Source organism: Colobus angolensis, unplaced genomic scaffold (assembly GCF_000951035.1).
Source record: "Colobus angolensis palliatus isolate OR3802 unplaced genomic scaffold, Cang.pa_1.0 Scaffold214, whole genome shotgun sequence".
NCBI classification, from domain to species: domain Eukaryota; kingdom Metazoa; phylum Chordata; class Mammalia; order Primates; family Cercopithecidae; genus Colobus; species Colobus angolensis.
Window position 1 is genome coordinate 2,868,044 of NW_012115311.1, and position 25,028 is coordinate 2,893,071.

Here is a 25,028-nt window from a genome sequence, read left to right on the forward strand (position 1 = left end):
CTCTTCTGCCTCTCTTGAGATAATCATGTGGTTTTTGTCTTTAGCTCTGTTTAAGTAATAAATCACACTTACTGATTTTTTGTCTTTAGTTCTGTTTAAGTAATGAATCACATTTATTGATCACAACAAGGTTGTATTGAACCAACCTTGCATCCCAGGTATGAAACAACTTGATTGAGGTGAATAAGCTTTTTGATGTGCTGCTGGATTTCGTTTGCCAGTATTTTATTGAGGATTTTTGTATCTATGTTCATCAAAGATATTGGCTTTAAGTTTTCTTTTTTTGTTGTATCTCAGCCAGGTTTTGGTATCAGGATGATGTTGGCTTCCTAGAATGAGTTAGGCAGGAGTGCTTCCTTTTCAATTTTTTGGAATAGTTTCAGTATCAATGATACCAGCCCTACTTTGTCACCTCTTGTAGAATTCAACTGAAAAACTGTCTGGGAGCACCACTTCTTAAAAAAAAAAAGAAGAAAAGAAAAAAAGAAAGAAAGAAAAGAAAAATTATCCAGGCGTGGTCATCCACACCTGTTGTCTCAGCTGCTTGGGAAGCCTAGGTAAGAGGATTGCTTGAGGCCAAAGTGGGCAACATAATGAGACCTCATTTCTACCAAAAAAAAAAAAAATAGCCAGGCATATTGGTGTGCACCTTTGGTCCAAGCTACTCAAGGAGGCTGATGTAGGAGGATTGCTAGGGCTCATGAGTTTGAGGCTTCAGTGAGCTATGATCACACCACTGCACTCCAGCACAGGTGACAGAGGGAGCCCATCTCTCTCTCGCTCTCTCTCTCTCTGTGTGTGTGTGTGTGTGTATAATTTAAATCTGTTTATATTATATATATAATTTAAATATATTATATATAATTTAATTAATTACATATATAATTTAAAAGTTATATAAAATAAAATGATCTTGGTTAAATCTGAGAAAAAAGAAAGCCCCAAGCTATATAATTCTTGAATAATAGAACTTGGATCTGAATCCATTTCTGTAGTTAAGCTTAAGTCACAACCACTATATACTGTTCTAAAAAATCAAAGTAACTTAGTTTAAAAAATATTTTGCAGTATAATTTGACAAAACTTACCTTAAGAAAAATCATTTATGACAGATTTATTCTCATTCACTAGTGACATCTTAAGTTGTCACCACAGTTATAGAAACCCTTGGAGCTGTCCAAATTTATTTGTTTAATCTCTTAAAGAAGAAGGGTTGTATGGTCCCCAAAATGTAAGAGAAAATGTAAACTCCCATCTGGCTCAAAATTCTTTATCAGCATATAGAAAACATATGCATCTTAGGAGCCTATCAAATTCAAAGGTCTTTAGATTTTGACAGAAAATAACTGTACATTCCTGCAGAACCAAGGACATGTAAAATTGAATCAAGTAATCTATCTGAATAAGAGTCACTGAGTTGATTGAGAATAGCTACTGTGAGCAACAAAACTAATACCCTTTCCAGGTCTGAAGCCATGACATAATAACTACAAAAAGCAGCTCCATAAACTTTCCCAGTCTAAAAAGACCTATGTATTGTATCTTTACTCAGATCATAAAATAATTTTACCAGCAGCACAGATACCTCCTATATCCCTTTCCAATCACTTCCCCATCATTGGCAGTTTGTTCTGTTTTTATACTTTACGTAAATAGCATCAAATTAGAATTCAGTGCAATCAAATTAGAACTCAGGATTAAGAAACTCACTCAAAACTGCACAACTGCATGGAAACTGAACAACCTGCTCCTGAATGACTACTGGGTAAACAACGAAATGAAGGCAGAAGTAAAGATGTTCTTTGAAACCAATGAGAACAAAGACACAACGTACCAGAATCTCTGGGACACATTTAAAGCAGTGTAGAGGGAAATTTATAGCACTAAATGCCCACAAGAGAAAGCAGGAAAGATCTAAAATTGACAGCTTAACATCACAATTCAGAGAACTAGAGAAGAAAGAGCAAACACATTCAAAAGCTAGCAGAAGGCAAGAAATAACTAAGATCAGAGCAGAACTGAAGGAGATAGAGACACACACAAAAAACCCTTCAAAAAAATCAATGAGTCCAGGTGCTTGTTTTTTGAAAAGATCAACAAAATTGGTAGACTGCCAACAAGACTAAGAAGAAAAGAGAGAAGAATCAAATAGATGCAATAAGAAATGATAAAGGGGATGTCAATACCGATCCCACAGAAATACGGACTACCAGCAGAGAATACTATAAACACCTCTATGCAAATAAACTAGAAAATCTAGAAGAAATGGATAATTTCCTGGACATATACACTCTCCCAAGACTAAACCAGGAAAAAGTGGAATCCCTGAATAGACCAGTAACAGGCTCTGAAATTGAGGCAATAATTAATAACCTACCAACCAAAAAAAAAGTCCAGGACCAGATGGATTCACAGCCAAATTCCACCACAGTTACAAAGAGCAGCTGTTACCATCCCTTCTGAAACTATTCCAATCGATAGAAAGAGAGGGAATCCTCCCTAACTCATTTTATGAGGCCAGCATCATTCTGATACCAAAGCTTGGCAGAGACACAACAAAAAAAAAAAAGAGAATTTTAGACCAATATCCCTGATGAACTTCGATGTGAAAATCCTCAATAAAATACTGGCAAACCGAATCCAGCAACACATCAAAAAGCTTATCCACCACGATCAAGTTGGTTTCATCCCTGGGATGCAAGTCTGGTTCAACATATGCAAATCAATAAACATAATCCATCACATAAACAGAACCAAAGACAAAAACTACATGATGATCTCAATAGATGCAGAAAAGACCTTCAACAAAATTCAACAGCCCTTCAGCTAAAATCTCTCAGTAAACTAGGTATTGATGGAATGTATCTCATAATAAGAGCAATTTATGACAAACCCACAGCCAGTATCATACTGAATGGACAAAAACTGGAAGCATTCCCTTTGAAAACTGACACAAGACAGGGATGCCCTCTCTTACCACTCTTATTCAACATAGTGTTGGAAGTTCTGACCAGGGCAATCAGGCAGGAGAAAGAAAATGGTATTCAATTAGGAAAAGAGGAAGTCAAATTGTCCCTGTTTGCAGATGACATGATTGTATATTTAGAAAACCCCATCGTCTCAGCCCAAAATCTCCTTAAGCTAATAAGCAACTTCAGCAAAGTTTCAGGATACAAAATCAATGTGCAAAAATCACAGGCATTCTTATACACCAATAACAGACAGACAGCCAAATCATGAGTGAACTCCCATTCACAATTGCTACAAAGAGAATAAAACACCTAAGAATCCAACTTACAAGGGATGTGAAGGACCTCTTCAAAGAGAACTACAAATCACTGCTCAACGAAATAAAAGAGGACACAAACAAATGGAGTAACATTCGATGCTCATGGATAGGAAGAATCAATATCGTGAAAATGGCCATATTGCCCGAAGTGATTTGTAGATTCAATGCCATCCCCATCAAGCTACAAATGACTTTCTTCACAGAATTGGAAAAAATTACTTTAAACTTCATATGGAACCAAAAAAGAGCCTGCACTGCCAAGACAATCCTAAGCTAAAAGAACAAAGCTGGAGGCATCACACTACCTGACCTCAAACTATACTACAAGGCTACAGGAACAAAAACAGCATGGTGCTGGTACCAAAACAGAGATATAGATGAATGGAACAGAACAGAGGCCTCAGAAATGACACCACACATCTACAACCATCTGATCTTTGACAAACCTGACAAAAACAAGCAATGGGGAAAGGATTCCCTATTTAAGAAATGGTGCTGGGAAAACTGGCTAGCTGTATGTAGAAAGCTGAAACTGGATCCCTTCCTTACACCTTATACAAAAATTAATTCAAGATGGATTAAAGACTTAAATGTTAGACCTAAAACCATAAAAACCCTAGAAGAAAACCTAGACAATACCATTACAGGACATAGGCATGGGCAAGGACTTTATGACTAAAACACCAAAAGCAATGGCAACAAAAGCCAAAAGTGACAAATGGGATCTAATTAAACTAAAGAGCTTCTGTACAGCAAAGTAAACTATCAGAGTGAACAGGCAACCTACAGAATGGGAAAAAATTTTTGCAACCTACCCATCTGACAAACGGTTAATACCCAGAATCTACAAAGAACTTAAACAAATTTACAAGAAAATAATCAAACAATTCCATCAAAAAGTGGGCAAAGAATATGAACAGACACTTTGCAAAAGAAGACATTTATGCAGCCAACAGACACATGAAAAAAGGTTCATCATCACTGGTCATTAAAGAAACAAATCAAAACCACAGTGAGACATCATCTCACACCAGTTAGAATGGTGATCATTAAAAAGTCAGGAAACAACAGGTGCTGGAGAGGATGTAGAGAAATAGGAAAGCTTTTACACTGTGGGACTGTAAACTAGTTCAACCATTGTGGAAGACAGTGTGGCAATTCCTCAAGGATCTAGAACTAGAAATATCATTTGACCCAGCGATCCCATTACTGGGTATATAACCAAAGGATTATAAATCATGCTACTATAAAGACATGCACACGTATGTTTATTGCGGCACTATTCACAATAGCAAAGACTTGGAACCAACCCAAAGGTCCGTCAATGACAGATTGGATTAAGAATATCTGGTACATATATACCATGGAATACTGTGATTATCTTCTGATTATTCTGGGGTATATTCTCTGTATATTATTTTGTTGGATATATGTATTTTAAAATATCGTTTCCCACTCTGAAGATTCCATTCTTTATTCACTATTACATTTTTTAGAAGTGCAAATTCTTAGTTTTAATGTTTTTCAAATTATCATTTTTCATATTCTGTTCAGTGTGTTTTGTTCTGTGTCCTGTTTAAGAAATCTTTGCTTACTTAAATTTGACAAGATATCTTAACTAGCTTTGCAAATGTTTTAAATTATAAAACAAAAACTCTTCATTATAGAAAACGTGTATGATTTAGAAAAGTCCAAAGAAGAAATAGAAAAGTCCAAAGAATAAAATAAAACTCAATAGCACTCTCACCACCAGGAAGGTAGTCACAATTATCATTATTATTATTATTATTTTGAGATGGAGTTTTGCTGTTGTTATCCAGGCTGAAGTTCAATGGCATAATCTTGGCTCACTACAACCCCTAACTCCTAAGTTCAAGTGATTCTCTTGCCTCAGCCTCCCAAGTAGCTGGGATTACAGGCACCTGCCACCATGCCCAGTTAATTTTTTGTATTTTTAGTAAAGACAGGGTTTCACCATGTTGGCCAGGCTGGTCTCGAACTCTTGACCTCAGGTGATCCACCCTCCTAGCCTCCCAGAGTGCTGGGATTACAGGAGTGAGCCACCGTGCCCAGCCAATTATCATTTTAGTTTTAGTCTTTTGTGCATCTGTGTGTATGTGTTACATAATGGGGACCATGTACATATTCACTTTTGTATCAAACTTTTTAACCATTCACCTGTTTTAAAACTCTTCAAAGGCCTCTTATTCTTAGTGATTATATATTCTGTTAAGATTACAGAATATATAAAGAGGCCATTATAAATACTGTATATATGATGTGTAATTCTTTATTATTCTAAATAATATTTATGTACATGTATTTTGAACGATGCCTAACAAATAGCTATTAAAAAATTAATAAATCCAAGATCTAAATATTTGGTTCCTTGATGTCTATTGTAAATTACCTTTGGGAAAGTTTTATCAATTTGCCAGTCCATCAGGGTTTAATGAGAGCACCCAATTCATTGCGCTCTCTTCAGCGTGATGAAATACACAGCAAAAAGCTATAACCAGACCTGTGAAAATCTGATGCCAAAAATGAGAAGATTTTAATTTACATTTCTTTGATTTTAAAAGGTTATTTTTCAAAAGTTTATTTTGTAACTTACGTCTCTATGCTTTCTAATTTTTTGGAATTACAATTTGGTTTTTAGGATTGTATTTAACTAATTAAAAATTGATTGTTCAAAAGAATATTCTAGTTTATTGTATGACTTCAGCTGCTGGTTTGGCTTCTGTAAGATGTGAATGTCTCTCTGTTCTTTAGTAGCAATAACTGCAGAGTTCAGCAACCTTCACCCCTATGACTAAAACATTGTAGGCTCAATGTCTGCTAGGTTTCATCTTGTGGGCCATCTCCAGCTGATTTTTTATGCCTACCTGTAGAAGAGCATTGACTATTATTTTTGAAATGATTTATCAGTGTTGATTGTCTTGCAGATGAGGGTAAGGGGAGCAGAGGGACAGCATAAATGCCAACCAGTGACCATTTCTGCTTTAGATACTCAGACTTTATAATTGTGTTATACTATTTTAAATGATCCCAGGGACAGGGAGAGGAGGTTGATAGTTTAGCACCTAGTACTAATTTTTAAATAAGAAACCTTATTTTATACTGTTGAAAACAAAGCTGGAAATATTTGCAAGTATCTTAAGCTATTAAACGATATGTGTATGTAATAATCAGTTAAGTATAAAGTAGTCTGCATTGTCTAGTTTTGAGATACTCTCCCTTAGTAAGTCAGTCTCTCCCTGAAACCCAGGATGTCATTATTCTGTTATATGATGACAGTTGCTAAATTGTTTCTGTCAGTTAATGTGTGTGTCATTAGCTGAGCTATTTCACAAGGATATTCTTTCTAAGATGAAGAGGGTGTGTTTTATCTAGGGATATTCATTTTAAGGACTTCAAGGCTATGGTCTCTACTGAACCATGTAGGTAACAAGGAGACATCTGAAGACACAGGACCCAAGCCCCGATAATTTGGAGTTGCTTTTGAACTTCTTTATGCATCTTAAAATGCTGCCAGGGGACACTGACTTTGAAGAGTCAGCTAAATGGTGAACAATAACCTTTGAAGTCTTAAAAGGGCAGTGAGAAGAGGATAAGACACAACAGATGATTTAGCAGAGAGGGCAAATTGTCCTACGCTTTAACAAGAGCAAACGCTGGCCAGTTTTGAACACTTATCACTAGGACCACCCCAGACTCCAGAGCTCTGATGTATTAATTCTTGATTTCAATCCCTGTTGCGACTGTTGACTGGCCAAACTTTACCTCAGACTCTCAGCTACATCATCAAAATCATCATCATCCAAATCATAGTTGTAATTTCATTGAGCGTTTCATAAGAGCTCAAAAATCTTAGTTGCTATAATTGTTATTCTTAAGTTTCAGGCTCTGTGCTAATCAATTTAAACGTATCATATCATTTATTCACATGGTCCCCTCCAGCTTTACAGATGATGGAAATGAGCTCATTGATGTGAGGTGACCTGTTGAATGTCATGCGGCTGCAAATCATGAGGCTGGCATCTGAGCTTGGTTCTGAGTGCAGGGACCACATGCTCTGTCCATGTGTTACACTCTCCAACCGCACCCTGCTACCCACTCCTCATGAGCCTCTCCACCTGCATGCCCTGTTGTGGTAGGCAGAATAACGAACACCCACAGGCACCCACCTCCTAATCCCCAGAACCTGTGAATATGTTATGTTACATGGTAACAGGGAATTCAGGTGGCAGTTGGAAATAAGCTTGCAAACCAGTTGACCGTGAGAAGGGGGCGTTATCCTGGGTTATCAGAGTGGGTCCAAGGTAATCACAGGAAGGAGGAGACTGAGGACAGAGTCTGAAAATGTATGATAACAGAAGTAGTGATTTTATGTGACAAAGACTCAACTTTGCTGGCTTTGAAGAATGAGGGAGGAGCCATGAGCCAAGAAATGCCAGCAAATTCTAGAAACTGGAAAAGGTAAGAAAACAGATTCTCTCTGTGACGGTTAATTTTATGTGTCAACATGAATGGGACCATGAGGTGCACAGATTAAGTATTATTTCCAGGCATGTCTGTGAGGGTGTTTCCAGATGAGATTAGCATTTATTTAAATCGGTGGACTCAGTAGATGGCCCCCATCCAATCCTTTGAGGGCCAGAGTAGAACAAAAATCAGAGGAAGGAAGGATTTGCTGGCTCTGCTTTGCTGCTTGAGCAGACATGCAGTCTTCTGCCCTTGGATTGAGATTTACAGCATTGGCACCCCGGCTCTCAGGTCTTTGCACTTGGTCTGGAATCATATCACTGACTTTTCTGGGTTTCCAGCTTGCAGACAGCAGATTGTGAGACTCTTCAGCCTCCATACTTATGGGAGCCGATTTTTCACTACGTATATATTTCCTCTTGGTTCAGTTTTTCTGGAAAACGTTGACTAATACACTCTACTACATCATCCAAAAAAGAAATGTAGCCTTTTTGATACCTTGATTTTAATGTAATGAGACTCATTTTGATATCTGGCCTCCAGAACTGAAAGATAATACATTTGTATTGCCTAAGCAACTAAGTTTGCGGCAATTTGCTATAGCAGCCATAGAAATTTATTACACCTGCTATGACAGAAGGAAGACCTGAGTTAGTAGTGGCCCTGGACCAAACCAGGGAACAGTGGCAATAGCAGCCAAGCAAGACCCTCTGCAAACAGACAAAGCATGCAGCCAAACACAGGTGCAAAACCAGAGATCAGTTATTTCCTCTCATATGCCAAGCACCGTGTGGCAGGAGGTGGAGAAACATGTTACAAGTACAGAGGAAACTAAGCAGGAACATGGCAAGGGGTGAGACAGCCTGGTACATAGGGCATCTGCCATGTCAAATAATAACTGCCATTTTGTCTAAATTATAAAAACGTTGAATGATTTACACTTAACTGACTTTTAAATATTTATTCTATTGACTAACTCAGAATTAAATGAATTTTGACAATTAGATAAAGGCATAGTGATGTTCATTGGTTTGCTATTATTACTAATTCATTCATCATCAAAAATAATCTAAACTGAATGTCATCTAATTCCAATTATATTCAAGGACTTTCAAAATTTATAAGGAAGGATGAGGATGCATATTCAGATCATAGAGTGATGAGACCACTCTGTATGGATTGGGGTTTTGAAAACTAGGTCATCATCGAGACTTAAGAGTGAATTCTCATTTTGCTCCTTAATATTTAAATGAGCCAAGGTGAGTTACTTCTCCTTGATGAAGCTCAATTATTTTTGCCCATAAAATAAAAATAACAAATGAAATCAGTGTGTTAAGGAGTTAATCTCCACTTCCATGTTCATTGAAGCATTTTTCACAATAGCCAAGATACAAAAATCAACATAAGTGTCCATTAGCAGATAAATGGATTAGGAAAATGTGGTGTATTTTCCTATGGAAACACAATGGAATGCTATCCAGCCTTTAAAAAGAAAATCTTGTCATTTGTGACAACATAGATGAGATCAGAGGACAATATGTTAAGTGATAGAAAGCAGGCACAGAAAGATAAATACTGCCTGATCTCACCTTTATGTGGAATCTAAACAAGTTGAGCCCATAGAAACAGAAAGTAAAATAGCAGTTACCAGAGGCTGGGGGAGGAGGGAATTGGGGAGATGTTGGTCAAAGGACATAAAATTTCAGTTAGACAGGAGTAAGTAAGTTTGAGAGATCTATTGCACATCATGGTGGCTGCAGATAACAATACACTGACTACCTGAAATTTGCTAAGAGAGTAGAGTTTAAGTATTTTCACCACAAAGAAAGATAAGCATGTGAGGTAATGCCTATGCTAGTTAGTTTGATTTAGCCATTCCACAACACATAAATACATGAAAACATCATATTGTGCACCATAAAATTGTACAATTTTTATGTGTCAATTAAAAAAAGAAATTCGAAAGAGGAAATGCTTGACATTATACCTTGCATATAACTGAGTCTCAACACGTAGTTATCACCACTAGGGCCACCGCCACTTTCATTACTATCCAACTCTGGTGGCCACTGAGGGGCAAAGAGAGTCATAAAGAAAACTAACCCCACCCCTTGTGGGGTTAGAGTTTTTGAGAAAGGAGTTGAGGACTCAGGTTTTTTCTACTCCTTCAAGATCTTGTTTGTGTCCTGATTTTGGGGTATAAAATTGGATTGAATTTACTTTCTGTTTGAAAGATGATCTCGACCTTGGAGGACTGAAGTTTCAGGAGAAACAAGGCAAACATAAAGCTGGTTGCTTAAGCTTGGTTTTTAGAAACAATAAAGGGAGATCTTTGGGTTCACCAGGACTGGAAACAGAAATAGTACATTTTCATAATGACTTTCCTTCCTAAGCAATGTACCTGAGATGTGGTGCTCAAACAGGTTATAGTGATTCCTGGGCTATTGGCCTTATGATTCCAAGGCAGTTTTCACAAAGAAGCAATTAACTAAGTACTAGCTGTATATTCTTTCCCAATCATACAAAATATAACTTTAAAACCACAACATAGCAATAAATTAGAGTTGACAAAACTATTTAAGGGGATAAACATTTTAGATGAAGATAAGTAGTAATCCTTAATTTAAAGATCTTTCTCTGATCTGATTTTGAGTAAAAACAAGTCTCTCCATCCCAACACTTGATTTGGGGGAGAATCGTCTCTCTCACTGAGGCCTTGAGGAAGTTCCATCACCCCTTTTTCTGTTGCAGGATTTAATCAAGCTCCTTGGTTACTAATGGGTTTCCTTGGTTTGAAGACTAGTGCAGTGTAATTACAGTTTCTATTCCACACGATTTGTCTGAAGAGAGAAGTTATCAGCATAGACAGTTTCCTTTCATCCTGAAGTTATATTAATCACCAGCAGGCTTTCTGCTATTGTTGGCTAATCCATCACTTGCATCTATATAAAATTTATCTTTTTACTAAAAGTGCTAAAAGAAATGCCAGTTTATTCTCAAACCTGTTTTGAATATTTTCTAAAGTTTCTTTATGTGACATATTTCATTTCTTTACACATGCCTTGTTCCACAGAGGACTTAATCTGATGAGTTTCTATGGTTTCCCTATTATTTCTCTGACTATTCTTTCTCAATTTTTTTTTCAGGGCTGATGTTTCCGGAAAGTGAATTTCTTCTCTGTGCTCAAGGAGCTCACAGCGGCTGGGCAAGACGTGTGGCAGTGTCACACTGACACCATATTAGGATGAACACAAGATGATGCAGACAGAGAGTGAATGCAGAGTGAAGAGCAACGAGCACCCCCTCGAGGGGTCTGAGAGGGCTCACAAGGACGTAACACTTGAATTGGGTCTTGAAATTGGAGTGCGAGTTTGGTGGACAGGGGTTTCAAGAAAGGCACTCCAGGTTGAAGAAGAACACAAGGCTTTGCATCCAGGGAGGGTCAGATTAGTGGAGAAATGTTTTGAGGCTGGGGAGTTAGGACAGTGACAACGAATGATGAGACAAAACTGGAAACGAGAAGAGCTTTTTTTTTTTTTTCTTTAGACAGTCTTCGCTCTGTCGCGCAGGCTGGAGTGCAGTGGTGCAATTTGGGCTCACTGCAACTTCCGCCTCCTGGGTTCAAGCAATTCTCCCTTCTCAGCCTTTCAAGTCACTGGAACTACAGGCACGTGCCACCAAGCCCAGCTGATTTTTGTCTTTTAGTAGAGACAGAGTTTCTCCATGTTGGTCAGGCTGGTCTCGAACTCCTGATTTCAGGTGACCCGCACACCTCGGCCTCCCAAAGTGGTGGGATTACAGGTGTAAGCCACCACACCCAGCCAGGAAGAGCTAGATTCTCAAGGACTCTATATTATCCTGAGAAAGTTTTTGGATTTTAATCCTGCAAATATTTTGAGGAAATGAAAATGTAATATGGGACCCAGTTGAACCTAAGAGATAACAAGGTTTGTGAAGCCCTTGATGGAAGTCCTCTTAAGACTTATTTGATTTGATTAAAATTCATGGGAGCTAAGGAAGCTTCTGAGAAAAGAGCTCAAATAATGACAACAATTGGGTTTTAGACATCTACAGGAATGCCTAACATACTGGAGGCAACAAACGGAAGCTAACCACAGAAGGCGCAGGAATGCCTGAGAGAGAATCCACCCCAAGAAAAGAAAGATTTGGTTCTCTGAGTCCAACTAGTAACAGAATGAGAGAATGGGAGAGAAGTGGTTCCAGGTACATGATAAATGTATCCCTGACCTGGCCACACTAAAGGGGTGCACAGGCCCGCTAGAGGTAGAAGATAGAGTACAAACACTGTCTGTGAAAAGCCAAAAAAATGTTAAAACATCAGAAAACAAGCATAGGACCCTCTGACAGAGCCTAACATTCATCACAGGAATTCACTTTCCAATACATATCACAGCAAAGAAATGTATAAGTAATCCTGAGCCAATGATGGCAGACCAGACATTATGGGTGGTGGCCCAAGAGTAATGATGAGACAGTGCCTGCACAGTGGTGTGGGAGCAGGTGTGCCTGGGGCAATAGAGGTATGTTGGTTGTGAAAAGTCTGGTGTTGTGGGTAGCCCAAAAGATGAACCACGTGATGCACATGTGTAATGTAACATTTCCAGGTACTCACGGAAAACAAGAAGAGAAAGAGCCTTTTAAGCTTACAGTATTTGAGTGTCTATTATTAATGCAACTTCAGTAGCTCTATGCATTGCTAAGGTTACAGGTAGACTATACCTCTTTTAAGAAGGGGAGTGACATGCTCTGGTTTACATTTTAGAAGTGTCATTCCAGGAGGTGGAATAAAACATGCTTCTGAGAGGACAGGAATAGTAGAAAATTAATTAGAATATTTATAGTATGTCCACATTAAAGACAATAAGGGATTGACCAAAGGCTGCAAAAGTTACAAGAAAAGGAATGGAGTTTGAGAGAGATTTTGGAAGTAGGATTCATTGGAGTTGGTGATACAGAAGAGGAGAGAAGGGAGAGAAGTTAAAGAACTACCCAGATGGCTGGAAACGCCATTATCTGGTGATAGGGAATTCAGGAAAGGCTGCAGATTTCCAGGGAGACCTTGTCTTCCAAGAGAACGTGAGCTGTGAATGGGTAGGGACATCAGGCCACATTTGAAGACACCAGAGCCTGGCACTGCTGACTTCAGCACTGACCCCATTCTCTCCATTGCCTTAATGGCTTGAGGGTGGAGAGAGTACTTAAGCATTTTGGGATCTCTTTCAACACGGAACTTTGAGACATTCTCTTAACTTCTTGTTTTCTTTCTTTCATCTTTGATGCAATAATAATGGTCTTGGGTCAACATTTAGAAGGTAATGCTTGCCAGTTCCTTTGAGAACTTTGGCTGAAGGTTCAGTGTAAATGACTTCATGAAGTATTCATGAATACTTCCAGCTTGCAGGTTTTAGCCTGAAAAGATAAAAAAGAACTACCGTTCTTTGAAAAGATATCTTCCTCATCTGATTGTCTTTTACTGAGTGACGGGTAAGAAAATTGTGAGTGGAGGAAGAAAGGAATCAAGAGGGAATGAATAACGTTGGAAATGCTACTAGGATAAGTATTTCTTCAGGTGTGGGCTTCAGAAATCTAGGGATTAAAATCAGGCAAAGACATCATCTAGGCTTGTTCCAGGGAGGCAGGATTCCGTTCCTCACTATCAACATAAGTCATGGTTTCTGTGGGCTCTTGTCTGTGGAGGCAAGGATCAGGCCCAAGCTTTGAGTACCTATAGAGGCTAACAATGCTCCCAACAGGGACAGAATACCAGGTAGTAACCAGAGCCCACAGCTAACTTTCAGGAGGCAGAAATGGACAGCCTTGGGCCCTGAAAGTGACAGGCAACAGGGCTGGCTGGTGCTGAGCACTTTTTAAAATAAAAAGTGGCTCAATTAATTGATAAAAAATGGTACACACAAGCCATAAAAACATGGACCCACGAGCCAAAGACTGGACCATCTACATGAGCTGCTTAAACTTGTAATGGGGCTGAGCAAGTCATACCCCAAAATATGGTGTTTTGACATGTTAAACTGAAGAAACATCAAGGCCTCTCTCACCTCCCCACTTCTTGCCTCTCAATCCTTTCTCTCTCCTAAAGTGCAGGATCAAGTTGTTCCCTGAAGTTCCCTCATCTGCCTAAAGTCCAGACCCATCAAAGATGAAAACAATGACCTCTGGGTTCCTTCCCTAAGTTTTCATTAACTAAACTCCTCTTATAGAAAGAAAGACTAGTCTGTTAACACACCAGGACAAAATTTGTCACAAACTATTGTCTGCTCAATGGGCCCAACAGACTTTTTCCCAGATCATTGTATGCTTTTTAAGGCCATTGAATTGCCCTAAACATTATTTACTACCACACTCAAAAAATCCACAATTTCCCAGATCGATTTTCTCTAAGGAGAAGGGTATAGAAGCATCTGTACCCCACTGTGTGATAGGGTAAATCACTGTGGTTCGCCCTGTGGATGTTAATTTTGTGTGCCTTTTCTACTATTAATCTGCCTTTCTGCCTCAGCAAACCTTCAGAGGGTAAAGGGGACATTTTCCCTTGGGCCCTACACCTGCATGTCGTTTGCACTTCATTTCTCCATCCTCATTCATTTTAATAGGAGAAATAGAGGATGGGGCCCGAGTTTTGTCTTTGATCTGCTTGTGCATTTCTCCCTTCAGTTATTTTTGGTCTTTGTCTAAAATTCTGACATCTCAGACTTTGTTTAAAAGAAGTCTTTTGCGTTGATCTCACTGGGAGCTGCAGACTGAAACTGACAGAGACACAGTAAAACAAGAAAATTTCAGGCCAATATCCCTGACGAACATTGACGTGAAAATCCTCAATAAAATACTGGCAAACTGAATCCAGCAGCATATCAAAAAGCTTATTCACCACGATCAAGTCGGCTTCCTCCCTGGGATACAAGGCTGGTTCAACATATGCCAATTAATAAACATAATCCATCACATAAACAGAACCAATGACAAAAACCACATGATTATCTCAATAGATGTAGAAAAGGCCTTCGATAAAATTCAACACCCCTTCATCCTAAAAACTCTCAATAAACTAGGTATTGATGGAACTTATCTCAAAATAATAAAAAAGCTATTCATGACAAATCCACAGCCAATATCATACTGAATGCTTCCAGCATTCCCTTTGAAAACTGGCACAAGACAAGGATGCCCTCTCTCACCACTCCTATTCAACATAGCATTGGAAGTTCTGGCCAGGGTAATCAGGCAGGAGAAAGAAATAAAGCGTCTTCAAATAGGAAGAGAGGAAGTCAAATTGTTCCTGTTTGCAGATGACATGATTGAATATTTAGAAAACCCCATCATCTCAGCCCCAAATCTCCTTAAGCTAATAAGCAACTTCAGCAAACTCTCAGGATACAAAATAAATGTGCAAAAATCACAAGCATTCCTATACACCAATAACAGACAAACAGAGAGCCAAATCATGAGTGAACTCCCACTCACAATTGCTACCAAGAGAATAAAATACCTAGGAATCCAACTTACAAGGGATGTGAAGGACCTCTTCAAGGAGAACTACAAACCACTGCTCAACAAAATAAGAGAGGATACAAACAAATGGAAAAACATTCCATGCTCATGAATAGGAAAAATCAGTATCGTGAAAATGGCCATACTGGTGAAAGTAATTTATAGATTCAATGCTATCCCCATCAAGCTACCATTGACTTTCTTCACAGAATTAGAAAATACTACCTTAAATTTCCTATGGAACCAAAAGCAAGCCTGTACAGCCAAGACAATCCTAAGCAAAAAGAACAAAGCTGGAGGCATCACACTACCTGCCTTCAAACTATACTACAAGGCTACAGTATCCAAAACAGCATGGTACTGGTACCAAAACATATATATGTATTTATATATATATATGTGTATGTGTATATATAGATAGACCGACCAATGGGAACAGAATAGAGGCCTCAGAAATAATGCCACACATCTACAACCATCTGACCTTTGACAAACCTGACAAAAACAAGCAATGGGGAAAGGATTCCCTATTTAATAAATGGTGTTGAGAAAACTGACTAGCCATATGCAGAAAACTGAAACTGGACTCCTTCCTTATACTTTATATAAAAATTTACTCAATATTGATTAAAGACTTAAATGAGAAACCTAAAATCATAAAAACCCTAGAAGAAAATCTGGGCAATACCATTCAGGACATGGGCATGGGCAAAGATATCGTGACTAAAACACCAAAAGCAATCGCAACAAAAACCAAAATTGACAAATGGGATCTAATTAAACTAAAGAGCTTCTGCAAAGCAAAAGAAACTATCATCAGAGTGAACAGGTGACCTACAGAATGGTAGAAAATTTTTGCAATCTATCCATCTGACCAAAGGGCTAATAATCCAGAATCTACAAACAACTTAAACAAATCTACCAAAAAAAAAAAAAAAAAGAAAAAAAAAACCGTCAAAAGGGGGGCAAAAGATACGAACAGACACTTCTCAAAAGACACTTATGTAGTCAACAAACGTGGAAAAAAGCTCATTATCACTGGTCATTAGAGAAATGCAAATCAAAACCACAATGAGACACCATCTCACACCAGTTAGAATGGTGATCATTAAAAAGTCAGGAAACAACAGATGCTGGAGAGGATGTAGAGAAATAGGAACACTTTTACACTGTTGGTGGGAGGGTAAATTAGTTCAACCATTGTGGAAGACAGTGTGGTGATTCCTCAAGGATCTAGAACCAGAAATACCATTTGACCCAGCAATCCCATTACTGGGTATATACTCAAAGGATCATAAATTATTCTACTATAAAGACGTGCACACGTATGTTTATTGCACACTGTTTACAATAGCAAAGAGTTGGAACCAACACAAATGCCCATCAATAATAGACTGAATAAAGAAAATGTGGCACATAAGGAATATGTGCAGCCACAAAAAAGGATGAGTTCATGTCCTTTGCAGGGACATGTATGAAGCTGGAAACCATCATTCTCAGCAAACTAATACAGGAACAGAAAAGCAAACACCACATGTTCTCACTTGTAAGTGGGAGTTGAACAATGAGAACACATGGATACAGGGAGGGGAACATCACAAACCAGGGTCTGTCAGGGGTAGGAGGCTAGGGGAGGGATAGCATTAGGAGAAATACCTAATACAGATGACGGGTTGATGGGTGCAGCAAATCACCATGGCATGTGTATACCTATGTAACAAACCTGGACATTCTGCATATGTATCCCAGAACTTAAAGTGTAATAACAAAAACAAAGCTTTAAAAAAAGCAGTCTTTTGTCATACAATGTTAGCACTAAAGAGACTCCTAAAAGACCTATGCTTTCATTTTAGACAGAAGGAAATTGAGGCCCCCAGAGGTGCTGTGGAGCTCTCTGAAGGTGCCCAGCTAATTAGTGTGAGAGAATCTATTAGCAGCCTCTCCTCTGTGCGTGGTGCCCATTTCTCACTTGCACACAGAACTTCCTCTTTTATCCAGACCTGCTGTGCCATGAGTTTGCAAACAGTGGCCTACCTTACCAGCCCAAAGTGAGTCATCGTCAGCAGGGGACTGACAACCACAAGCTCAAAGTAAAAGTCTAATGAGACACCCTGAGCACTCTAAGAAGGTACAGAGAAGACACAAAGAAACAGGTAATCAGAAAGGAGAAAGGAGTCAGCAAGCAATGACTCTTGTTTGGTGTGTTGGTAAGGCCCATGGGGAAGGAGAGGATGTGGCGACTGATGTCAGTCCTCACAGTGCAGCTCAGGGAGCAGCTCCGGGACAGCAGCAAGGGCACACATTCGGGTAGGATGCTCTTGTTGTTCTTCCCAGGAGGTTTCATATTTCTTGATTCTGTTTATGTGCCCCTTCAACTTAGAGATGTTTACTCTTGTCTTCAAGAAGCTATGTTTGTATTTTATAGAAAGTAGGTGGCAATTAGATGAATGTATTCCAAGTAATAAAGCTCCAAAATCATCACAGAGCCTGTGATGCCAACTACCTAATTCCCCATTGCTTCTGTAACACTTCTCATTGCTTACAAGTCAGGAATTTTATTTTTTTTAAACAGTAGTTAAAACATTACTGATAAGATTTGCTTCTATTTGGGGGTCATAGTCACTGCTTTCCAGGACTGTAGAAATTGGCAGGCATTTTAATTATTTTATTTGTTTATTTAGAAATTTATACAAAAATTAGCTGGGTGTGGTGGCATGTGCCTTTGGTCCCAGATACTTGGGAGCCTGAGATGGGAGAATTGCTCGAGCCCCAGAGTTCAAAGCTGCAGTGAACTGTGATCATGCCACTGCACTCCAGCTCTGGGTGACACAGTAAAATCCTTTCTCAGAAAAACAAAATTTTTTTTCCTGCTGTTGCCCATCCAGGGTGTAGCCATCCAGCAGCCAAATGCAGTTTGTAAATTTAATCCTGGCTTCAGCAATGGAATCACCATTTGAGCGGTTGAAATTTGAGAGGCAGCATAAGCTGCCATGTTGACAATCGCTTTAGAGAGAAAGTGAACTTGTGAACAATCATCTTTCTGGTCCCATGTCTGCACTGATTAAGCCTCCAAAGATTTGCAGGCAGGTCAGTCAAAACAGAGATGAACCTCTAAGATTCTCCTATCAGGGGCAAAATGGTATCACCTAGCAGTCCCAGAGTATAATGGTACAATAAAGTAAGAATATAAGCACTCACCAATTTATTCCTGGTTTACCCAATCTAGGTAGATGCCTGGAGTTCCAGTCCTATATAAATATACCCAGGTTTCTGAATCCCTATGGCAATACTAAACTATTCCTGATACTCTTGGTGTTCAGTGCTTCTGTCCATTCCAACAATTCCAGAAGTGGTATCAAAGGAGAAAACCACTAGGACTAAACTCCGGGTTTCACAAGTTTTCTTAGTTTCCACGAGAAATTTTAGTGAGCAGTAGAGCGTTTCCTTTGCTACTCTCAGTTACGCTTCCTCTCATTTAGGTTTCCGTCATCTTCCCTAATGAATCAGCTGTTCCTCTATCTGCAGCTGGCCTCCGAGTGACACTTTCAGTAGTTTCCACCTCGACCAATCTTGTACACCCCGAGTCTCTCTCCCATCTCTTTTCCATCTAAGTTCCTTCCCCATCTGGTAGATTGAAAGCTAGGGGAGATGGCATGGAAAAATATATAGGAGGATAGTTCTTGATTTTTGTTTGTTTGTTTTTGAAACAGAATCTCACTGTGTCGCCAGGCTGGAGCTCAGTGGTGCGATCTTGGCTCATTGCAACCTCCACTTCCTGGGTTCCAGTGATTCTCCTGCTTCAGCCTCCTGAGTAGTTGGGATTACAGGCGCATGCCACCATGCCCAGCTAATTTTTGTATTTTTAGTAGAGACAGGGTTTCACCATGTTGACCAGGATGGTCTCAATCTCTTGACCTTGTAATCTGCCTGCCTCGACCTTCCAAAGTGCTGGGATTACAGGCGTGAGCCACTGCACCTGGCTGGTTCATGTTTTTAAAAGGGCTATGGCCTCTTAATCTGAAGCTGACAGTCAATTTCTTGGTGTTCACTCCTATTTCTTTCTTCCCAATTTGTTTCTTTTGTAAATGTATCGTGGTGGGATAACTCAGCCAGCCCTTCAGATATGATAGAACATTCAGAATGGGATAAAAATACATTATCTAGAGTCATGTGCTGAAATTCATGTTTTGCCTCCTTGAGGCTTTGACATCACTAAAAGGATCCCGAGTTTTAGAGTAATGTCTTCAGTGGAATTCTCAGGGAACCAGACTCCGAGTTGAAGATGGGATTGCTGGAGTTATTGGGGGATGCTCTTGGGAATATTTGTAAGAAAGCAAGGTGGCAAGATAGGGAAGAATGCAAGGGGGAAACTGCAAGGTGGTTGCAACAGAGACTACAGCCAATTCCATGGGGAATTCTGGAGCTGGGAGGGTCTTTCGGATTGGTCCAGAATTGAGGCAAGGAGGTCAGACTTTTGTATCACTGAATCTACCGGTCATTGCATGTGGACTGCCAATCACACCCCCAGAAAGAGTAGGACCTTAGGCAAGGCAGGTGCCTTCATTGGAGGGCAATTCCCAAAGAGGGAGTCTCTAGTTAATACTCCTGGCCACTGGGGGAATAAGTTCCTTGATCCAGAAGGGGGAATTTATGTGGCCCACTCCTGCATCCACTCCAAGGGGCAAGCATTTCTTGTTGAGTTTTTTTTTTCCTCCCCCACTCTGGCCATACCGAAGACTTTGGTACTATATAATGCTTCAAACCCAGGAATAGAGTATAAAGATGTAACAAAAAATTGTCATATTTTTAATTAAAGAGAATTTATTCTATAGTTTTTTCACTGTCATTTTGTTTTTCTTTGTGGTTATTTGCCATTACAACATAACACTATAACATTACAAGAATAATGATGCTTTTATTTTATATTTTTTTCTACAAATACCAGCAGGGCAAGTTTTTGCCTTTTTCATTCCATGACTCCTTTCAGCCCATGTTGGGAAAAAGCTGAGTGTTGGGAAAAAAAGGTGAGGCAGGGCTTGCTTGTCTGACATAACATCCAGGACTCAGGGCATAAAACCCCTTATGGCCTCTGGAATGAGTCTAGACTTGCTGGCTCCTTGCTTCTAGCTTAAACTAGAAGAACATGCTCCCCACTATCTCGAGTAGCAGAACATGTTCCATATGCCGCAAAGGAAATGCTAAACCATCGCAGCTGTAGATCACGCACTTGCCCTTTCACCCCCACATTCTCACCACCTATTTCTTTGTTTGGTCACCAACAAATAGTCTGGGTTTTCACAGCTCAGGGTCTTTGCAGCCTCCATACTCGCATTGGCCCTCAGTTTCTCTCTCAAACTGTCTTTTCTCATTCCTTTGACTCTGCTGGACTTCGTCACCCCCACGACCTGGTGTTGGGTCTGATCACCCCAACAAGCCCACATCTGATGACTAAAGCAGGCAAGGTGATGCAAATATGTAATCACATGATGTGTTGCCAGCAGTGTATTGCCTGGAGTCAGTGACAGATAAAACCTGTTGGCCGGGCGTGGTGGCTCACACCTGTAATGCCAGCACTTTGGAAGGCCAAGGTGGGTGGATCATGAGGTCAGGGGATTGAGACCGTCTTGGCTCTCAATCTCTGTCTCCACTAAAATACAAAAAATTAGCTGGGCGCGGTGACACGTGCTTGTAATCCTAGCTACTTGGGAGACTGAGGCAGGGGAATCACTTGAACCCAGGAGGCAGAGGTTGCAGTGAGCTGAGATTGTGCCACTGCACTCCAGCCTGGTGACAGAACAAAACTCCATCTCAAAAAAAAAAAAGAAACAGAAAACTTAGCTACACCCAAATGCCCCCTTCCACAAGGTGTGTCTGATTGGTACTGTAACATTTACTCGCTCAACAAATCCTTTTTAAAATTCTAGTTGGAGTTTTACCTCCTATAAAATAATCATCCCCCTATTTGACAAATCTCACTCAATATTCCCCACACCCTACTTATATCTCCTTATTTTTCATTTTTTTAATTAAGGACAATTTTAAGTGTGGTTTTGTTACTGTCATTTTCATTTTTCTTTAATGTATTTGTTATTATAACACTATAACACTACCAGAATAATAATATTCAATTAATTTTTTCTTACAAAAATCAGGCAAAATATTAAAAATTCTAATTATGATTAAATGATTTGACTTCTCCCATTCAGATGTACTTGTGCATGATTCAAATTGGAAACCAAGTCAAATGAAGAGAAGAAGGCATGCAAGCACTTGAGTTTCTGAGGTAGATCTGGGAGGTCCAGTGCCATTCTGGAGCTAACGGTTTTGGAGTTAGGTCCTTGCTTCCTACATTGTGGCTGAGACATGATGGTCTTGTGGTCATCAGTTGCTCTTGCAACTTCCCAACTTCCACCCTTCCCTGATGGTGCTAGAGGTAGTGCTTATCCCAGAGGAGCAGCTCTGTGGTATTATTCTTGGAATTAATCCTCCATACTCAGTCTCTAAGGGTTTTGTAAGCATCTAATTCCTTTAATTAAATTTCTTTATATCTGTTCACTAAGGCTAAATCTTGATGTATAAAAAACAGTAATTATTTGAAAATTTGCATCCACTTTAGCAGCATTGAGAAGCTATTTTTTGACTGCCAATTTTGTCCTAATGCGTGTTTCATTGTCCTCAATGTTACGATTCCCCTGTTGAATGGTCCTGTTGAATGGTCCCAAGGTTTCTGCCTACCCAGATATCTTCTCACTTCTCACTGAGGAAAGGATCTGTTGTGAAGTGCCAGACCTTTTCCAAGTCAGTTCTTTTATCCTCCTTAGTCTTATCTTTCTCTTGGATCTTTGAATTTAAAGAATGCCCAGAAGGCATGAAACAGAACCTAGGTAATTGCTCAGGAGCCCTAATCTCTAGGCATGCAAACTCTTTCTAGCAGATATAACTTGGCCTTCCCTGACAAACCCAATTTTTCACCCTTGAATCTGAGGTCAGTTGCATGTGGCAGTGGCTGTGATCTGCAAATGAGGAGTTATTTCCTGCTCTATCCCCTAGTGATCATAGTTCCCATAACATCAGTAGTTACCACCCCTATTTGGTGACAAACCAACATGAGAAAATCTGTTTCCTGTTCTCCCAAGCTTCTTTGCAAGCCTGGCATAGCTCCAACGCCAGCCAGAAAACACTAGCTAGGGATCTTACTTGTGTATTCTCATTCTCCAACTGTTTTGACCTTTACCCTGGCCATATCAAAAAGAAGAGCCTTCTTAAGGCTCCTGCTTCTAAGTCACTTTCCTCCTTGGTCCATCCATTGGGTCAAACTCTTTGGAAGAGTCCACTTCTCCTGGCGACTCCGCTTTCAAAACTTGCATCTTCCTGGCTGCCTCTGTGGCTAACCTCTGTAACAGATTCCCTTTTTCCTGGTCCCCTGGCTTTCCAACCTCCCTGCCCCCACCCCCATCTAGTGGTAGATAGCTCGTTGCATTCCACAACTAGGAACACCCCCATAACATCACTGTCGAGTTTCTTGAAGGTTATAAAATAGTTCCCTCTCTTCAAAACTTGAAAATGGATAAATCACATTTACACTGATCTGGATTTAGTGTCCTCCTAAGAAATTTCATAGTATGAGATCATGCCAGGCATGTCCCTCTCAGCCCTAGTGTGTCTCTTAAACATAGAGGCCAGTTTAAGCACACTGCTCACTCTGCCATGTCTATAACAGACCCAGCGCTCACAGCCATGGTCAAGTGTGGACAGCAATCAAAGGATGCAGCAGCCTGCCGAGGTTGCTCCATATACAGGTCAGTTTCTATGGGGCACCCGGACAGTAGTTTTTGCCTTTTCCAGCATATAATTCTTTTCAGCAGTGCTGACGTGTTTAGCAGGTAAGACAATGTGGGTGTGTGACTTTGGGATTTATTGCTGTACTAAAGCCCAGAGTCAGTAAAAAAAAAAAATTGAATAAGTCAGCAGTACCCAACAGCCCTCTACACAAGGTCAGACTGACCTGTACAGTTTCTCTCAGTAAGTGATGACTTAATTCCGGTTATTTCTACAGACAGCCCTTACCCTTTCCCTCTTTCTATCAATGATCTTACAAAACGAGGCCACCAGATTGCAGGGGTGCTGGAAGAAATTTTTAACACGTTATTTATTTTTAGCCAATTGTTTTAAACTTCCTTTTATGTAACTTTTATAAAGTACATATATAATATTATATATATATATAATCACACATCAGTTAACGACAAGGATGCATTTTGAGAAATTCATCATTAGGTGATTTTGTCATTGTGTGAACATCATGGAGTACACTGACACTATGATGTCTGCTTGCACTCCACATGGTGCAGCCTACTAAATATTGAGTGTTAAACACCGTTGCTCCTAGACTACAAAACTGTACAGCATTTTACTGAATATTATAGGAAATTCTTACACAATGGTCAATATTTGTGTCTCTAAACATATCTAAACATAGAAAAGGTACAGGAAAAACACAGTATTATTAATCTTTTGGGGCCGCTGTCATATAGTGGTTCTTCCTTGATTGGAATATTACGTGGCACAGGACTGTTTATCTAAACATAGAAAGGTGTAGTGAAGACACACTGTAAAATATTTAAAACGGTAAACCTATAATGGATACTTATAATGGAGCTTGCAGGACCGGTGGTTGCTTTGCGGTGAGTCAGTGAGTGAGTGAATGCCTAGAACATTTCTGTTCACTACGAAAGACTTTATGAACCATGTATACTTAGGCTACATGAAATGTATAAAAATATTTTTTCTTCAGTAATAAGTTAACCTTAGCTTACTGTAACTTTTTTACTTTATAAACTTTAAATTGTTTTTTACTTTTTTACTCTTTTGTAATAGCAGGTTAAAAGACATTGTACAGCTGTACAAAAATATTTTAATATCCTTATTCCAGAAGCTTTTATCTATTTTGATTTTTTAACTTTATAAACTTGTGTGTGAAAAACTAAGACACAAACACACACACGAGCCTAGGCCTACTCAGGGTCAGGCTCATCAATATCACTGTCTTCCACCTCCACATCTTGTCCCACTGGAAGGTCTGCAGGGGCAATAACATGTATGGAGCTGTCATCTCCTATGATAACAAGGCCTTCTTCTGGATACCTCCTGCAGGACCTACCCGAGGCTGTGATAGAGTTAACTTTTTAAAATATATAAAAGTAGGAGTACACTCTAAAATAATGATAAACAATCTAATAGATACATAAACCAGTAACCCAGTTATTATCAAGTATTATGTACTATACATGTGTGTGCTATACTCTTATGTGACTGGCAGTGTATAGGCTTGTTTACACCAGCACCACCACAAACACGTGAGTTATGTGTTATACTACAATGTTATGACGGCTATGGCATCCTTAGGCAATAAGAATTTTTCTACTCCACTGTAATCATACAGGATCACCATCATATGTGCTGTCTGTTGACCAAAATAATATTGGCTGTGTGTGTATATATATATATGTGTGTGTATATACATGTTTGTGTATATATATGTATAGCAGTACATGTATGCTGTTTGTTGATATAAATATGTTAAGATATATGAGCTCAGTTTTTTAAAAAACTGTTAGTGTTGTGTGATCAAAATCTGAAAAAATACTACTTTAATCAATCAAGTCAATGTGTAGTACTGTACTAATTTCTAAATATTTGGATCATCAGAATTTACGACATAATTTTC